The sequence below is a fragment of the Poromitra crassiceps genome, assembly GCF_964638095.1.
Source record: "Poromitra crassiceps genome assembly, chromosome: 30".
Lineage (NCBI taxonomy): Eukaryota > Metazoa > Chordata > Actinopteri > Beryciformes > Melamphaidae > Poromitra > Poromitra crassiceps.
In genome coordinates this window covers 183,257-201,033 of record NC_139652.1, presented here as the reverse complement: position 1 = coordinate 201,033, position 17,777 = coordinate 183,257, and the positions used below count along the sequence as shown (strand labels likewise).

The 17,777-nt window shown below is 47.9% G+C and overlaps 1 pseudogene across 1 annotated transcript; it reads left to right on the top strand.

Annotated features, from left to right (window-relative positions):
- Window positions 1-12,564: 12,564 nt before the first annotated feature.
- Window positions 12,565-14,409, top strand: LOC310800482 (cilia- and flagella-associated protein 206 pseudogene; annotated as a pseudogene). The gene has a single exon. The product of its transcript is annotated as a cilia- and flagella-associated protein 206 pseudogene (transcript).
- Window positions 14,410-17,777: the final 3,368 nt, after the last annotated feature.

Genomic DNA, 17,777 nt, shown 5'->3' with positions numbered 1-17,777 from the left:
TTGAATGATATTCTGCAGCTGCATTGGGACGGCAGCATTTGTTGTTTTAAGACACTTCTCCATGAAAGTGTCTCAGTATTGAGGCCTCGAGATGAATAACCAGCGAAAAACATTTGGACTTGACAACGGTTATTGTCAACTCCATTTTCAAATGTTTTTCACTAGCTAGCATACTTTCTTTTGAAAAATGAATTCGACATTCGAGTGTGAATGTTGCACGCAGTCCCCCCATGGTCTTTGCAAAAATAACTAAAGATTTACACAACACAGCTTTTAGATTAGTGTGATTTGGAAAATATCACTCAGCTGAAATCTCAAAGAACATAATGGCTCTCTTACGGAGTCCTTCACATTGAATTTGAGCTGGATCAATGAGATTGTAGCAAGAAGAATCCACTTGGTGATAGCAAATTGTGCTTTTGCTAGTCAGTGTTTTGGCACCTATATAAAGTAGGCAGATACGGAGAGGATTGAGACAAGTATTTCTCAGACTGACTCTACAAACCTTACATTGGAACAAAATATCACTCTGCTCACTATGTACAGTTGAAAAACCTCCAATCCAAAACACATACAGTAGGCTTTTACTCCAGTTGAAAAAAAACCTAAAAAAGTATATGGTAGGGGAGAGTGGGGTGAGTTGTGCCAGCGGGGAAGTTGTGCCACCCCTTGTATCTAGAAAGCCATAGAAGAAATTGGTCATGTGACCACACATTTTTGAAGAGGCATCCATTTTACTCACTCTGCAAAGAAGGGAGGCAGATGGCACAAGAGCTAAGCACATTTAAGTTCAAAAAACTGTTTTTTGCCTCTCAAAGTAAGTTTTTTATGATCAATGTTTATTGATTGTTGTGTCTGAACAATTATAGACAAGCTTGAAAACATTTCACACGTGTTAGTGTTTTAGTAAGCTACACTATGAGGCTATACTGTTAGCATGATGTTAGCTCCAAACCAGCTATATGATACAAGTTTGTTAAAATGGTGGGGATGGGGTGATTTGTGCCAAAAGGCCTGGGTTAAGTTGTGCCAGTGCAGTTGCAGTTGATTTAGTGAAATTTTATTTCATTTTGTTCTTAAATGTTTAAATATACCTTGTTGAAGAATATTGCAGTATTGGCAAGTGTAGCCTGGCTCTGTGATAGTTGATTTTGTTCATTTTGAACATAATTTTTATTTCTGAAAATGTTAAATATGTAGGTCAACTGCTGCTACCGTTTAGCCTTGTTTAACCCTGTTATATAGTACACTGGGCTTTAGTGTTATCTTTATTTTGTCTTGCTTTGATATAGCATTACAGTATTGTAGCCTACCTTTCCTCTGCAGTAGCCAGGCAGCAGCACTGTGCTCCAAACCGCGCCAGAGCTTCTCCCCATGTTTAGAAAGTGATTAAGCGGTTTATTGAGTCATGTCTAGCAGGGTAACTGCGGTGGATAGTCGGACCTGATTCTACGGTTATAATCCGCAGTTCATGTTTAGAAGGGGCTCAAAACTACGGTATAACAGAGACGGGGATGGAAGTGGCAGAGAGGGAGGGGGGGGAGCTCAGAGGCTTTGGTCGCTGCTGGAACCTCATTTGACGCTCGAAAATCGAAACAGGTTGGGAGTACGAGCGTTAAGGCAGTTTGACGCGCGTCAGAACGTTCTTGGTGCGTGTTCGGCCATTTAAAACAATGGGTGGGATCTGACGTCTGCGGCTTAACTGTGCTAAAGCAGAGTGTCTTCTTCTTCTATCTTTTCCAACCAGCTACCAGCCTGTGACATGTTCTTCATTCCTGTATACATTCGTCCGGGTCCTACTGGAGGAATAGGTAGAGACTATCCATATTCCTCACTTCTACTTTGCCATCCAGATTGGTTTTTGGCCTTCCAAAACAAAACAAAAAGTTCCTTCCTGTCTCAACCAATCAGATCACACCAAGTGCACTTGGTCCTCCCACTCGGAGGAGCTGGTGCTGGGCAGCTGGTCGGACACCGAGTTGCACCGCACCACCGGAGTGTCGACTCGGACCTTGGCGCTTCCCCGCTCGGCGCGGTCGCCGCCCGTGTCGAGGGCGGCCATGTAGGGCAGCATCATGGCGTCCAGCCCTACCAGGTCTAACTGGGTGGGCCTCTGGGTAACGGCCGACTCCTTCTCCTTCAGGAGGCCAGGTCTCTGAGGGCAGAAAGCCACCTCCTCCGCCAGCCCTTCCTGAGGCTTTGTGTTGTTTTTAAGCACTTAAGCGGTCAACGTAAATTCTCCTATCGTGCAATAACTTTGTGGAATAGGCTACCGGCATCTATCAGAATTGTATCTAGAAGAGATTTTAGGAAGTATGTTAAGACCTTTTTAGATGGGCATTGGGACTAATTACTGTAGGATGGTATAGGGTAGGTTTATATCAGGAAATTAGATAAGGTGTTTGTATATCTTTTTGTATTTTTGTATTTCTATTATATTGTACAACTGTGTACAAGGAAATGTATTGATATGTTGTAACGTAATGTTGTAGGGTATGTTGTTATGTTTTTATGGTATTTGATATGATGTGTTGTATGTTTAATGTGTCAGGACTCTTGGAAGAGTAGCCTTTGGCTAAAAGAGATCCTAATAAAAACTAGAAACTAGAAACTTGTCCGCGGGGAGGACGAAGACCCCCGTCTTCTCCTCCTCCTGCGGGCTGCCTCCTCCGGCCAGGGGGAGTGTGTCTACGTCCGTCTCCGTGTCGGTGGATGTGGAGGGCACCAGCGTGATGCCTTGAGGGTTCATGTCGTGGAACCAGGCCATGATGTTGCCCAGCAGGTTAGCGTTGGCCGCCGCCGCCAAGGACGGGTCGCGGCTGTCGCACGCGGTCCAGTCTGTGGTGTCGCTGGAGGACGAGAAGAGGCCCGTGGATGAGTTGCTGCCGCCCGGGGCCACCGGGATGGGCACGGAGCCGCCGTAGCTCCGCCGGTGACTCTCCGAGTGCCGAGACGCCACAGAGACACTGGCCGAGTACTGGCTGTTGATGTTGCCCAGCCTGGCCAGGTTATCTCCCAGCTCCAGCAGCTCTGAGCTGCTCAGCGAAGCTCTGGGGAGGACCTCCACGCCCGGAGCGCTCCGCTCCAGCCGGGAGGGCAGCGAGGTGCCGATGGCACCGAGCGACGCTTCGTTGGCGAGGAACTGGTGGCTGGCCCCGCCCGCCATCGCAGAGTCCTGGAGTGACAGCTGGATGGCCAGGAGAATGTTAGGGTCATCGTCGTCTAAAGAACCAAGAGCCTGGAACAGGACAGAAAAAACCTGTTTAGCATTTATGCAACCAGGTGAAAAACAATCAAAACATCTGGAAGACTGACCGCAAAGGCGAGACCCTTTTACTTGATTATCATAGTTGTCGTCGTCGTGCTTAGAATTGCACCAGTTTGACAACTATAGTGTCACTACTTTTTCAACCATTTTTTGTAAGGGAGGATGCCCATGGAAATGGCACTGAAAGAAACTAGGAAAGTACCTGTGCCCACACACCTAACACCCACATTCAGAGGAATCCTGTTAAGTGAGAAATGAAATGCAGACGTTGCATAAAATAGCCACAGCTATGGCAACGTTTCACAGATGTTGCTCTTAAAAGCGGATTATACTCCATTAGCCCTTCTCCTAATGTCTCCCGCGGGTGGGGCTTGAGCAGAGCACACACACGCAGACACACAAACACACACACGCAGACACACTGACAAACATTTGCATAATGTCCCAAGATGCATTGTGGCATTCATAAGTTGAAGGAAGCAACCAGATGAAGCTAAATAAGTGGTAGATGTATTTAAGAGTATTGTTAACTGGTGAGATGATGCAATGCATGTACCTGCACCTCATTAAGGCAGTGTGTTCAGTTCACTTCAGTGTGCCCCACATTTTAGTTCAGCTTGACCATGTTGCCGTTTAAACCTCCTTAGTTCGTCCTGTGTGTTCCAGTTTGTGACATTGGTTCTAGGATTGAGTCCATGCTGTAAAGTAAGTGTCTGTTGTTGTTTTTATGTTAAATCTTGCCAGTTTCACCGTGTGTCTACGTGTGCTCAGCATGAGGAGAGATATTTCCGTTGCAATTGTCACAATGCTTATCTGGTAGCTAATTGACTGGAGTATTCAGTTTATTGTAATCTGTGCTTAAGTTGAAGTGTTTATTTCTGCTGCTGTAATTGTTAAGTAGATAGCATTCCTATGTATGGGGGGAATGTGTGCTCAACTCCATTGTGTGCGGACGCCATTAGCAGTACCTTGTTTGGCCACAGGGCGTCGACATTGCCCTCCGTGATCTTATTAACCATACATAAGGTTAAATTGGTTTATTTCTGTTAAGAGTCGACTATAGTAACTTACTCGGCTGTATGCAGCTTTATGTTATGGTTAAAGGAGCATTACAATGCTTATTGTTATATTTTATGTTTACTGTAAATGGGTCTTGGTTTAATTTCGTAATATGGGGAAATATATAGCTTTAATTTCACCGTATTTTATATTCTGTAGCCCTGAAGATCTAAGTGCCTAATTGTGGTTTATTTGTGTTATTTCAGACTAATGATAATACTACATGTCACAACAATAAATACTGGATCGCAGTACTGTTCAACCAAGAAGTTATGTCTCCTCATCGTCATTCTGTGTCCTGACCGACACCCCATCCTGTTCACTGCTAAAACCTGAAAGAGCTAGCCCTACCTAATTAGCTCAGTAACAGTAGATAATAATGATATTTATTTTTACCACACCGTGCAATTGTGGAATATTTCAATGTTGGCCAAAATAAAAAAATACAATTTGACTATATGAATTAACACGCTAAGTCTAAAGCACATTTTTAGAAGGGGGGTATATATATATCTCACAACTAGAACGAGTTGCTTATGACTGGGAACTTTGGAGACCATGTTGTGGCAAGCTTGTGCATAATATTTTAGATCCCTTGGTGTGCAGCAGGCAGATTGGCTGCGCTGGCCAAAAATGTTCTAAGTTCCCTTTTTGTAAAACAAACCAAGGTGAGAAAGCACTGGCGGGCGAGCGTTTAATACATTTTTTCAAAGGAAATCATTTAAAATATTGTTATGGTGCAGCATCTCTTATCATCAGTAAATTAAAAACCATTCTTCAACAAACATCGAGTTCATGAAAGGTTAAACACTGGTGGTGAGATGTGGTGAAAAATGCAGTGAAATACCTAAGGTGCTCTCGCTAGGGTCATCAGGGTCAGGAGTGTTGCTACGCAGACTCGACATGTCACCTCGCCTCCTTTGCCTGTGTCTCCGCCTGTACTGGAACTCTGCATACTCCTTTAAGCAACAACAAAACACCAAATTAAAAACAGAATTCACCAAAAACACTGATAATGGCAACTTCATGATCCTTCACTGTTGTTTTCATTGCAACAGATGGTCTTATGTCCCTTTTATTCACATTGCATAGACCTTTTTTTCTCAGGTTCAAATCTGAGTCTTGCCAAAAATGCATCAATGTGACTTGTGCTAGCTAGCTAGAATTACGGTATATATACATATATACCATATATATATATATATCGTAATTCTTCCAATAAGCGCCTGTATTCTAATTGCCGCCGGTCTTCCATTTCCCGCCGGGGGGCCAAGTTGATTTAGCATAATACGCAGACTTGTATGTGTGTGCACACCAGTGTTGGGGGTAACGCGTTACAAAGTAACGCGTTACTGTAATCACATTACTTTTGTCAGTAACAAGTAGTGTAAGGCACTACTGTACCTAAGTGCAGTAATCACATTACAGTTACTAATCAAACGCTTACCTCGTTACATGCGTACTGGCAAGATAAGGATAGAGAGAAAAGATCTCCGTTTTAATAGCAGATCCTGTGTCCCATCAGACAGGTCACTTAACTGCACAGCAGAATCAATCGTGCCAATATTTCAACTTTGTATTAGCATGCAGAACAGCACTATTAGTCAACACATAACTTATCAGATGACACAGATCATGTGAGCGTGAGTAAGTGAGTGCGTGTGAGTGCGTATGTGAATAGCCCCACAGTCAAGAGTTCAGTCCAGTTCAGAGTTAATCCAGTACAAAGTTCGTTACAAAGTTCAATCCAGTTCCAAAACACAGTGTAATGCAACGTCAACTAAATCCAGTCCTGGTTTTACCGCGGATCCACCCAAGTCAACACAGCAAAAAGAGGAATTTGATACACAGCACAGTACGTAATGTTTATCAATTTGTCACAGCGACAACTACTCACGGTACCCGTCAGTCAGTCAGTGGTCAAGGAGGGATTGCGTCACGCCGATCGCTTGTTAACACGTTCACTGCCATTGACGAGATATCTCGTCTTACAAAATCCAACGGTTGACTGCCAATGACGAGATATCTCGTCTTAAAAAAAAAAAAAAAAATTGACGGTGGGACGTGGATCAACGCCCCCCACGTCTCCTATAAAAATATTGGAGCCACCGAACGTGTACAACCCATTCCACCGACCCACTAAGTGGCGACTGTGCTCTCCAGAAAAAGCCAGCCAAAACTGCAGGGGAACGCGCGAGGAAACCATTCTCTCATACTGTAAAATGGATTGGCGAAAACGCTTTCGCTTTCGCGCATTATCGCGCTGGGAGCTGGCGGTGGGGGATTGCAAATTTGCATAATAGATTATGGGTGAAACACACTTTGAAACACGGCAGAAAGCCCACAATCGCACGCAGGCAGCTTCATTGCAGCTGAGCTCAACCAAAAACCCAGAAACGAACGAGCCTCATTCTCATACTGTAGGCGAAAACGCTTTCACGCTGGTGCACACGGGCGCACAACGGTGGGAGGTTCCAAAAATAGACTGGGTGGAAAACACACTTTGAAACACGCAGCATAAAGCCTAGAATCGCACAAAGCTTCATCAAAGCTCTCAAACCCAAGAAACGAGTGAGCCCCATCCACACTCACCGACGAGGGGGCCGCCAGGGAGGGAGGCTGCTCACTGCTCAGACAGGCAGTAGAAACTCGCTTGTGACAAACGCTGCTGAAAGCCACCAGACACGCCCACGGAGGGAGGAGTTTGAAGGAGAGGGCGTTCAGAACTATATTGTTTAGATGTCTGATCTCTCACTGATGCCAAAAATAAATGGTTAAAGTGACTGTTCTGCCTGTTTGATTGAATTTCACAAAACTGCGATTATCTCAGCTTTCAGTCTCAGACGCTGAAACCATGCTGTACTCAACGGCTAATATCTACATAACTACTAACTCTACAAACTAACTCTTTTAGACAGAGAAAGCACACATTCTATTAGTACTTTTGTGAACTTTGTGTTCACAAAGTCCAAGCAGAAAATAATCCTCGGCTCTTGTAAAATGAGCCAGAATCCTCAAAAAAAACCTCTGGCAGAAGCTACCTACAGTAAAAAAAAAACGGCTGGCAGTGAATGTGTTAAAGATGAGTTTGCGTCTGCACACACACTGACAGCTGCCAGCTCGCTGGTCTGAGACACTCTACTCGTAGTGCCACAGACACAAGTTCATAAATGTTGCAAAACAGAGAGATGCAAGGGCTTTCATCAATGGGCTATAGGCTCAATCACCATTGTGTTAACTCACTTGACGATATATAGTGACTTTACAGACATTTATTTACATGAAAATCATCTGTATTATTAGTTAATGGACAGCTTTGTTCAGCTTCAAAGGCAATACTTGCTAAGATCTTGACTGCTAACATTCATTGTCCCAATCACCTTGAAGTCAGAGACATACAGGATGAACCAATGTTTGTCATTGATGGTCAAGCTCTCGTCATTGGAAAGCCACAAGCAGCAAAGACTTTTGGAGACCGTGCAGATGTCTTTGTAGAAGATACGGAGATACATCCGCCCTGCATGCAGTACTACAGGAGAGAGCTAGAGGACAGCGGGGGGTTGGGGGTTTCAAGTCACTGACCAAACACTATTTCAGTGATTGCCGTCAGAATATACACAGCCATTTAACACTTATTTTAACACTAAAACATCGCTGAATGTACCTTTCATGTTTGCCGACAGTCGGGATTGCATAAAATCTAATACCCAGGCTTTTATTGCTGCTATTACTCCAGCCGTGTATTAGCACACCATTTCTGTTATCAAATAGCTCCTGACGCAGTAAGAATGCTATTAAATAGGCTAGAAATGGTGGCTATAGCGTACATGCTGAGGTCCTTCTCTGCTGCTGCTATAGAGAGCCGCAGGGATGACGTATTTTTGTAGTCAGAACGCGGAAGTCCCGGACTTCTTCACTGTTTCTGTCTATGGGAAAAAAAAAATGGGTTTTTGCCGCGATGCTTCAAATACGGTCTCTAGGCAACGCAAGATTAAACGCGAACCAGAGTTCCGTCGGATAATCTTCACACATGAGGACCACTTTCATGAGTTTTGTAGCGTAAATGCGAGCCCTAGAAGTAAAAAGCTCGAGCTAAGCTAATCCAGAACTACACACTGTCGCATAGGCTTCCACGTCACGTCAGCACTCAACCTGGACTTTTGTTGATGTGTGCACTGATTACCCCGGGCTGAACGGGGCTGAACCAGGTGAGGGAAAGATAATTTCCGTGTTCGTCCTTTGAAGTGGTGACGTTATTGACGTATATATCCCCATCGACTCAAAAGTGTAGTCTCATTTAGCCGTTTGCTAGCTAGCCGCCCTTTTAACGGCACGTAAAAGCTTCAAAACTCGTAAAAGTGGTCCTCGTGTGTGAAGATGATATTACTAAACACTGGTTCGCGTTTGATTAAGCCAGCGTTGCCCAGAGAGATTATTAGAAGCATCGCGCCAAAAACCCATTCAAAACTCCCATAGGCAAAAACAGTGAAGAACCAGGACTGTTAGCATCGATGATTTCCGGACTCGTTTCTGCGGCTCTCTATTGTCACAGGTTTGTAAAATGATCCCCGGGCCACACCAACACAGACAACAGACACAGGAGGCAGAGGTAGTTTTCACAATAAAATGATTTATTACAAAACTAGTATGGTCAAAGTATAAAAACAAATAGTGTCAACACTGTCCATAAAATAATAAAAAGCAATTATACCTGCTGCGCAGCAATGGGTCGTGGCCGGGCAAGTCTCAACGCTTTGAGCTAGAGGTCTTCGGGTATGCCCGACCCCCCGAATACCCGAGGTTCCGACCCAGACCCGGCCGGGTCTGGGTCCATTCAAAAGAAGTGCCAAACCGCTTGACCAAACCCTTAGAAAAGTCATAGCACACCTGTCCTCAATAAGCTGCATGTTTTGAGTTCGGGCATGTCTATGTGGCGCAGAAATTGTGGGAGTTATTACGCGCCAAAAAAGTGGCTGCTGCGCAGCAATGGGTCGTGGCTGGGCAAGTCTCAAGGCTTTGAGCTATTATGACATCACAATTGCTCGAGTGACATCAGTGATGGCATCACAATTGCTTGACTGACTGATGACATCACAAATACAACTTGGTTAGTTTTCATCCATGGGAAGTCGAACTTCCCGGGAGGAAGAAAAATAATAAAGGCAAATACAATAAGTGGCCCTGCCGCTTCGCTGGCCCGGCCACTAATAATATTAAGGCAATTAGGCTATACACAGGGGCTGACTTCAACGTTTTGATGCACTGTGGGCTCAATATTTGACCGATCGAAAATCTGTGTTTTGATACTTTTGTGTAGGACAGTCTAACGATGCAGATGCTGAAGTTTGGTGTCGTTTGAAGAAAAAATGTGGGAGGAGTAGGGTTTAATTAGTTTGACAGTTTTTGCAGTTTTGCTGTCTTTAGACTTCATAATTATAGGTTGCATTGTACAAAAGTTTCTCCTCATTTGGGCCCACATTTCAGTGGAAGTTGCAAAGCCGTAGCACGTATGCCTGATTTTCTATGAATTTTCAAAGTTTGAAACTTTAGACGGTCGCTGTAGTGCCACCGTTAGGACTATTGGCCCCAAATTTGCGTCAAAGACGTTTGGCATGGGACTGGACCTTTGTGCAAAGTTTGGTTAGTTTTCATGCATGGGAAGTCGAATTTCCCGGGAGAAAAATAATGGGCGTGGCCTAGATGAGTAGATGCGGAAGGACCCAAGGAATCCAGGGAAAAAAGAAGTTTGATGATAGACTCTACGGTTCAAAAGTTATGGACCAGAATGTAAAGAGGGCTGTTATAGCGCCACCATCTGCTCAATTTGTGTAATTCTTTCGTGTATAGTAAAAGGCCCCTCTGTGCACCTCCCTACCAAGTTTTGTAGCTGTAGCTGTTATGGTTTCTGAATTACAGCTAATTTACTGCAAGATTTTTCGAAACCCCATGCAAGTCAATGGAGAAAAAAATGGCGCTTAATGGCGAATAGTGCCCAAACCGCTTGACCAAACCCTTAGAAAAGTCATAGCACACCTGTCCTCAATAAGCCGCATGTTTTGAGTTCGGGCATGTCTATGTGGCGCAGAAATTGTGGGAGTTATTACGCGCCAAAAAAGTGGCTGCTGCGCAGCAATGGGTCGTGGCTGGGCAAGTCTCAAGGCTTTGAGCTATTATGACATCACAATTGCTCGAGTGACATCAGTGATGGCATCACAATTGCTTCACTGACTGATGACATCACAAATACAACCTAATTGCCATAGGTAATTAAGGCAATTAGGCTATACACGGGGCCAGAATTCAACGTTTTGATGCACTGTGGGCTCAATTTTTGACCGATCGAAAATCTGTTTCGATACTTTTGTGTAGGACAGTCTAACGATGCAGATGCTTAAGTTTGGTGTCGTTTGAAGAAAAAATTTGGGAGGAGTAGGGTTTAATTAGTTTTACAGTTTTTGCAGTTTTGCGGTCTTTAGACTTCATAATTGGGTTGCATTGTACAAAAGTTTCTCCTCATTTGGGCGCACATTTCGGTGAAAGTTGCAAAGCCGTAGCACGTATGCCTGATTTTTTATGAATTTTCAGAGTTTTAAACTTTAGACGGTCGCTGTAGTGCCACTGTTAGGACTATTGGCCCCAAATTTGTGTCAAAGACGTTTGGCATGGGACTGGACCTTTGTGCAAAGTTTGGTTAGTTTTCATCCATGGGAAGTCGAACTTCCCGGGAGGAAGAAAAATAATAAAGGCAAATACAATAAGTGGCCCTGCCGCTTCGCTGGCCCGGCCACTAACTAGAGTAATTCCTAGGGCTCAGTCCCGTGTCCATGCGATATGAAAAACCTGTGTTTTGCTCAGTCTCTCCAATGGAGTCCGTGGGTCCCCCTGTGGCAGGGGCGCTGTCCTCCCGGCCTTGCTGTAGCTCCGCCCTTGGTCCACAGTGCTCCCAGCCATCCTCCCGAAGCAGCGTGTGCTGTACGGACAATAATAATGCAGCAATCAGTGGTGCATTCGGCCTTGCCGTAACCCATACACACACAAGGCAGTGGCAGATCAACGTTCCTTTCACTTCGCTATTGAGAGCTCATCAAGTGGCTGGTCGTCTCTCGGTCCCGCTGGTCCGTCCCACTGCTGGCAGCTGGAGTGACGAGGCCTCACTGGAAACACAGCAAACACAGCACACAAACGTGCAATCACCTTCTGGTTCGGCGGTAGATTACAGACAGATTCACACAAAGCAACGGGACAGCTAGGTCGCGTTCCTTTTACTCATCTGTATTCAGGCACATCAGATTTCGTCACAGCATGATCGGACCCCATGGACTGCTGGATCCCACAGGTGAAGTGAAGACAGGTAGGTATGAACACGCCCAGGGAAAGAGGCCGCCCAGGTGAGTTCACCTGCCTTTTATAGCAGGGCAGGCTGGCCAGGACCAATCCCTGAGAGGCAATTAGGCAGGGGGGAATGCAGGGGGAAAAAGTGCCAGGTGCAACTGTCCATGTTGATGTGCCTACTGGTTAAATAATCCATGCAAAGAAGCTATATAATATACGTCCACATCTAAAGCCAAGTTTAGCACACCATAAAATAAGATAAGAGATAAGAAAAACACAACTCCTTAAAATTACACACGATAAGAATAGCCTATCCCATAGGATTTGATCAAACCACAGCAGCAACATGAGTAAATAAACAGCACACAATATGGATAAATAAACACTGCACTCTAAAATAAACCATAGTCACTTATGAAACCTGCCCCATGGCCTCAGTCACCCCGTGACACTATCACCAGGCTGTCAGACACTTTTGGCAGAGCGCCACGGAAATGTCATGAATATGGAGGGGGTGGGCATGACTGGGCGTGGTTTTAAGGAGTAAACACTAATCAGTAACTAATTACATTTCCCAAGTAACGGTAACTTGCCCAACACTGATCATCAGTGGGTGATGTCATCAGTGATGTCACTATACCCACACACCCCTGCTCCAGGACCACAATACAGACAACCAAAATACCCCAAAACAAAACTGTTGCAACTGAGCATGCTCAGAACACGGGTGTGTGCCAAAAGTCAAAACTGGCGCAACTGAGCATGCTGAGAACTTTCCAGGGCCTTCTGTCATAGACAGTGAAATCATCAGTGATGTCATAAATCCTTCCCTGCAGAGGCTATAAGTAGGACCGGACCTAATATAACTAACTGTGGCCAAATTAGCATAGTACCTATCATTAAAAATGTCTCGGTCTCAAGGAGAAGAGGTGATGAAAAACATTACTTGTGAGATAGTCCAAAAATGTACAGTGAAGGGTAATGCTGTGTCGGAGACATTGGTGGCATTTATGGTGAAAGCTGCTGTGCTGGACCCCACAAATGAGTTCATCATTGATCGAACACTGACCAAGCAAGATGTCCAAAAACTTGAGGAGCTGTGTGTGGACAAACTTATGGAAAAGTGTAGCCCAACCCTTGACACTATTAAAATGCAAGTCTATTTTGATATGAATTACACCTCTCGACGCATGGTAATGGAGGAGTCCCGCCGGGTGCTTGAGTCCAGGCTGAGCCCAGTGAGCAGAGAGATCACTGACAGCAGGGTAAAGACACAGGAGGAGGTGGAGGCTGTTTATCGCAAGATCATGGAATATGTCCTTTTGCGCTCCGGCATGGGCTCGCCCACTGATGTCAGCACGCAGCAAGAGGCTACTGCTGTCTTACAGAGCGTCTTCCCTCAGCCTGAACTGGGAGCCTTCATGTCGCTGGTGAGGAAGGAGAAGGAGCAGCAGCTCAGTGAGCTGACCAAGCTTGTCACAGGGATTCGACTCTTCAACAAATTCAGCAAGAAGGGAGGAGAAGGCATTGACGACTTACCTGCCATTCTTAAGGACGCTCTTCCAGCCACCAGTGAAGGCATAGAAAACAAACTGACTCTATCGCAGAGTTTGGCGTGGAAATACACAGCTCTACTAGAGAAACTGATGGATTCTCACAAACAGCCTAGGGAAAGAGATGTGTCCCTTGACTTGCTGAGACAGGCTCTCTACAATGTCAGACAGCATGAGGTTTTCCTGAAAGTCATATTGGCTGATGTATGTTTATGTTCCAAACAAGTTGAACTGCTGCAGACTCAGCTTGTGCTGCAGATAAACATGCTGAAAGAGACAATGCCTTCAAAGACAGCTGTACCAACTGCACATGTTTTTCCACACTTCGCGGCTCTAGCAGAGCTGTGGTGTGGACTCCAGGATGAGATGGGGCTGCTGAACATCCTTGACAGCATGGTGGTGAACCTGCAGCCCTTCATCGTCACTCAGTCAGAGAGTTTCACTGAGGCCCGGCTGGACGAGCTGCTGGAGGGGGCTGAGGTGAAGACAGATGAACAGAGAATGACCGAATCTGCAGAGGACCGGATCGATCCGTTTGAGTGTAAGACTCAGGAGTGGCTCCTGCCTGAAACAACAGCCAACTTTGACAAGCTGCCGCTGCAGTATAACAGAGTCTGTGGCTTTACGCTTGTGAATAAGGATGGGCTGTTACTGCCAGGGAATCCAAGCATTGGAGTCTTGAAGCACAGAGAGAGGTTCTATATTTTTACTTGCAAAGAAGCTGCCTTGAAATTTGCCTCCGCTGCAGATGAGTTCATTGCACAAGTGGCAGAGAAAAGCAAGCGTTCCCCTGAGCTGCTTAAACTCCTCCAACTCCAGCAGCAGTTTGCCTTCACTCTGTACTCCGACAGAATAATGGTGAAGCCCATATGTGACAGCTGCACTCAGACTGAGACCCACCCGCTGGAGACAAACATGGTCAAGTCATATGAGTGGAACGAGTGGGAACTCAGACGGAAAGCTATCAAACTGGCCAATCTTCCGACCAAAGTCACGCACTCGACACAGACGAATCTGAGTCATATGAAACGGGACAACGCCACTCAGACCTTCATCCCCAAGCACGCCGCTTGTCAAAGCAAGAGGGACGGACAGACAAATGTGCCACGGCCTCAGGTCTACCTGGCAGCTCTGCGAGGGGGAAACAAGAATGGATATGTGATCAAAACAAACCTGACCAGGTCTATTGATGAATAATCCATAATTGTCGGCATGTCTGTCTATCTGTCCGTCCGGAGTTGCAAGGCGACGCTCAATGTGACTTCACTGATGATGTCATCACTGACTGATGACATCAAAACCGATGGCATCACATTTGCTTGAGTGACATCACTGATGACATCTCACCGATGACATGCCAATTGCCCAAGTGCGAAAGGAGAATATACACCCCCCACATTATCAGATCCTCATGACATCATCAGTGATATATTATGACATCAGTGTTTGTAAACGAACGTCGGCTCATAATGGGACCCTATGGAGCCAGCCTTGAGTGGCTCGCGCTAGCAGGCTGTGCTTTTTACTAAATTCACTTCATTTTAAAAACTGTGAGTGACAGGTCACACAACTTTAACACAGCATACATGTGTTATACATCAGCCCTTTGAGCTACTTCTGCTCTCACTCAGAATGTCAACATATAAGTGATGTGATGTATAGTTTTACTTCGTTTCGAACTTCGGAATCTCACACTATGCCAAGTTGCTCCATGCTAGCTTCGGTTAGCTTTTAGCCAGCAGTGACACCTGTCTCCTCGTGTTCCATCAACCCAAACGGGAGCGGCGGACGAGGACTGCACAACCTTGTCGAACCAGCCCTCTTCGCCAGGAACTACTGCAAAAGCTAAGAGTTTTCTCTCGTGCTGTTACAGCTAGCTTGGTAGTCTCTTAGCTAGCCAGTCTGTGGCTAGCTATTAGCTGTTGAGTTGCGCTAGCCTGAGCTAATTACCTCCCCGGCTGGGGTTGTGTATAGCTAGCTTAGCTGCCCGCCTAGCGCTAGTATCTACTGTTGCCCGCACCGTAGCTTGTAGCCGTTGCTAGGTTAGCCGAAATCACTTCGTGCTTTTTTCCTTCGCCTCGCTGACCAGACTGTCCATGGACCCGTCTCACCCAGCCATGCAAGCGAACGCACCGTTCCGCCACTGCAGCCGATGCAATGCTGAGATGGCTACCGATGACTCGCATGAGCTGTGCATGTTCTGTCTGGGGCCTGAGCATGCCGAGCGCGCGTTGGCAGACCCACACTTTTGCAGAAAGTGGAGTGGTGCACTCCTCATGTCGGCGCGCCCCATCGGGCCACTACCGCCCGTGGGAAAATGCCTTCCAGTGGCTTGCCCGTCGGAGGCCAAGCTCCCACTTGCCAGACGAGGCTGATGCGGGCAGCCTGGAATACAATCCGGTCTATGACCGTGAGGACCTCGTCGTGGTCCAACTGAGTGACGAGGAGGACAGTGAGGGCATGTGGGAGCAGGAGGCCGCTTCGGCCGAGCACGAGGCCCGTGCCTCCGCTGGCGAGCCTTACCAAAGGTAGTTCAGGGAGGTAATGGCCAGGGCCGTGGAGAAGTTGGGCATCGTCTAGGCCGAGCCCCCTCCCCCCCCTAGCTCCCTACTGCATGGCCGATTTTTTCAGCCTCCCTCCGGTCAGCCTCAACATCACATGCCGCTGTGTCTGGACGTACAGGACACCGTACGCACATCCTGGGGACGCCCACAGGAGGCCAGGGCCCCCTGACAGGGGTTCGCCATGTGGTCGGTTTTGGATGGCGAGCCCGACCTGGGCTACCATGGTGACCATGCCACCACTGGAGGAGGCGGTGGCGGCCCACTTGTCGCCGTCCTCCAACATGCCTCAGCTTCCCTCCAGGGCCTGCCAGATGACGGCCAAGCTGGCCGAGAAGTCGTATCTGGCGTCCGGCCAGGCGGCAGTGATGGCCAACAACCTGGCCATCCTCCAGGGCTATCAGGCGGCCCTGCTGGCAGACCTGCAGGGTGCCGCCACTCCGGAGGCCTATAGGGAGCTCCGTATGGTCACGGACTATGCCCTGCGAATGGTGGAGTGCGTGGCGTTGAACGCAGGGAAGGTCATGGCCTTCTTCGCCAACGCCTACGCCAGGGCAACCGCCCGCCGCAGGCCACGCAGGCTGCTCCGAGCGCAGTCACTAGGCCAGGCCGCACTTAGCCTGCCTTCCTTGGGGGAGGGGGGGAAGGGAGCCACCGGAATCAGCGCCCGACGCCACCATGGAGCTTTCAAGAGGCCTATGCCTCCGGAGTGCCCATGGCCGGCGAAAGCGGCCCAGCTAGGGGGCGAGCCTACCGCAGTCTGTGCTCTTGCCCGACGTGAGTTTGGAGCTCTCAGGTTGTGGATCGTCCTATGGCGAGACCGTCGTTATCCAGCAGGATCTCTTCTTGGAAGAGGTTGTGCGCCCCTACCCCGTGGTTGCTTCACACCATCCAGAGGGGCGATGCGCTGCAGTTCGCGGGGCCCCCACCCACCTTCGACGGTATTCCTGCGCCCAACAGGGACGAGGTCTCCGTGACCATGCTTCAGGAGGAGTTCTCTACCCTCCTGGCCAAGGGGGCGATACGCCTGGTATCGGAGGTGGGGGAATATGCGGGGTATTACAACAGGTATTTCGCCGTGCCCAAGAAGGAGGGCTCCAGGACGGATCTGAAGGATGCTTTCTTTCATGTGTCCATGGTGGAGAGGCACAGGAAATACCTCAGGTTTTCCTTCCAGGGCACGCACGGCCTACGAGTTCTGCGTCCTCCTCCCCTTCGGCCTGTCCCTCCGTGCGAAGGGGATACGCGCCTGTTACCTCGACGACGCGCTCCTAGCGGCGGACTCGGCGGACCTTGCCATCGCGCACACCAGGGCCATGATAGATCACCTACAGGCCCTAGGGTTTTTGATAATCTGGCAGAAGAGTTGCCTGGCCCCGGCCCAGGTCACGACCTTCCTGGGGCTGGAGTTGAACTCGCTGACCATGAATGCGCGGCTCTCGGAGGAAAGGCAGAGATGCCTCGTGCGGTTAGCCCACTCTCTGCGCCTGGGTCACGCAGCCTCGGTGCATCAGTGCGTCATGCTTCTTGGGCACATGGGCTGTCGCCGTACTCCCATTGGGGTGGCTGCACATGCGTCCGTTTCAGATCTGGTTCCTCAGTCACCACCTGGACCCGGGCAAGCACTGGCATCGCAGGGTGACTTCGACGGATGCGGCCCGATGGTCGCTGCGCTGCGGTCCCTCACCACATAAACGTGCTAGAGCTGGAAGCTGTTTGCCTGGCTGTACACCATTTCGGACAACAGAGCCGCCATCGCCTACTTGAACAAGCAGGGCAGTGTACGGTCGAGAACCTTGAACCGAGTAGCGGCGGAGATTCACCTCTGGACACACTCCCGCCTGCGCTCCTTGTCAGCGGCGCACTTGCCCGGCCGACTGAACTTCGGGGCGGACTTGCTGTCGCGGGGCAACCCCCGGCAGACGGAGTGGCAGCTACACCCCAAAGTGGTGGAGCAGATTTGGGACAGATTCGGGTGCGCCGCCTCGATCTCTCACAGACGAG